We start from the raw sequence: 2,237 nt of genomic DNA, 5'->3' as shown, positions 1-2,237 counted from the left end.
AGATGAGAAAATGGGTTCTAATCCCAGTTTCATTCCCATTGATGGCACCATGTGACCAGGTGGTAGCCAATGGGAGGTGAGCACAAGTGATGTACCCAATTTTAGGTTGTGCCTTTTCTTCCCCTCTTCTCTGATTGGAATGCTGATGACTTCAGGAGCGCTGCATGAGAATGAAGTCACCTCTCTAGGGCTGGGGAGCAGTGATTTGAAACAGCACAGGTGTTTGATGCTTTGAAATCACCAGTCAAGTTCTAGTAAGCTCTCCTGCTTTTCTTCTCTAGGGCTACCAAAATCATAAATTTAAATTCTTAAAAATATTTGTATACAACCACCTTGAAAAATAATGTATGTTCAATCCTCAAGGCATTTATGATGATAGAGATATTATTTCAAAGAAGTTTCACCCAGTATGGGGGTGCCAACAGATCAAATAAATGAGATGTAATAACAAATTGATCTAATCACAGTGAGAGAGAAAAAGTCCTAAGAAAAAGAACTAAGAAGAAGCTATAAGAAAAATGTGTTCCCTTCATTTGATGTCGAATTTCATTTCCAGCTTCTCTACCCTCTTCTGGGCTCCTTTTCCCTCTGGCTCCTGGTTGTTCTCAGGAAAGGGTGACACTGACAGCTGATTGGAGGGCAGGAGAAGGGTGATTGACGTATTAACTCTCTACCTCTCTGCTGTTAGGCTGTGAGTTGGCGGTGTTACTCTAATTAAGGATACATCCCCTGTCTGTGGACATTTTTTTGGTCATAGTGACAACCATTCCTACAGCCACAACCACAGGCCTCCCTATGTTCTGGCAACTTATCTTTCCCTTTACTCTTAAGGATGCCCAATTCAATAGCTCCCTATTATGATTTATCTTCAGGGGCCTCTGTGTCCTCTAATGATTTTCCTTAGTCCTGCTCACTCTTCATTCACAGTCTTTTTATTACAATCTCTTAAATTGTTCTATTTTTGTGTGCCTTGTATTTATTACTGGAACAAGAAAGATAGATGCATATAACAAACAAATAAACAAACTCATTGAACAGCAAGGTAATGGGTGAAACCTGAGGTTATCAACAACAATCCAAGTTTGAAAACAATGTCTGTGAAGCAGAAAGGACCTGGGTCCCTCACAGCCTAAGCTACCAGCACCCACAGCTTCCCTGATGGAGCTTCATGTCTCTGGACTCTCCCTTATGGGTGCCCATGGTTCCTTACATGCTCCCCCTCAAGATTCAGTCGTGACCATGAAAACAAAGATAGGTCTGAACTGACTCTTACCTGAGCACCATCTTCTAGTTGAAGGTGGTGAGTAGAAGAAGAGGAGCTTTCCACAGAGTGCCAAACACCAGAGAATGCTCTCCTACCCTTGGATAGGAGGTGCCTGCAGGAGCAGGAGTGGAACCTGATGACCAAGAGAGGCTTATTAAGATGCTGGGCAGGCTCTGTGACTTCCTGCACAAGGAGCACTGGCAAATGAGATTCTGGAGATGTGAGAAAAGGGCCTCAAGAGGTGCTTCTCACTTGCCCTAAGGTCAATGACTTATCTCTTCCTCTCCCTATCTTACCCCATCTGGTCCCACTTCACTGAGGATTGGCTGAACTGGAGCCTTTCACTGCCCACTGTGGGCGTGTGCAGGCAGCCCACCCAACAGGCAACGTCAGCTTGCATAGCTAAAGAAGAGTTTGCTGGGCATGCAGGGCTTTGCATGGTCTGGCTCATCTGATCTATTTCCATTTACTCCCAGGAATAATATATGCACATTAATTTATTTCAGAGGACACAAGAGTATACAAAATAAAAATGTAAAGTTTCTCCTAATCTCAATCACCAATAGCAACTGATGTTTACAGTTTCCATTTTAACTCTTTTACAACTTATTTTATAGCTTTGTGTAATGAAACCTCATTTCTAGTTGTGACTTATCAATATCAACAACTGTGTATACTGTGTTCTCTTTTAACAGATAAAGAATTTAGAACATCACATGAACTACTTGTCACCTCTCTTTCTTCTCACGACATTTGATAGCTAGATTTCTTTCACATGATGTGGGACAACCAGTGTTTTCAGCTTTAGCTCCTATGACTCCTTTCATGTGCCCATGCCGCAGCCAAATTGAGTTACATGGCATTTCCTTAGAAAACTAACTATGAAGCATTTGAAACGATGTGAGAAACTTATTCACTCTTTTCTGAGTTTACCCAACTCTACTGTGTGCCTATACTGTGCCAGTTAGTGATC

Source organism: Myotis lucifugus, unplaced genomic scaffold (assembly GCF_000147115.1).
Source record: "Myotis lucifugus unplaced genomic scaffold, Myoluc2.0 scaffold_124, whole genome shotgun sequence".
Classification (NCBI taxonomy): Eukaryota; Metazoa; Chordata; class Mammalia; order Chiroptera; family Vespertilionidae; genus Myotis; species Myotis lucifugus.
The sequence above is the reverse complement of the archived record's forward strand: the minus strand, read 5'-3'. Positions refer to the sequence as shown.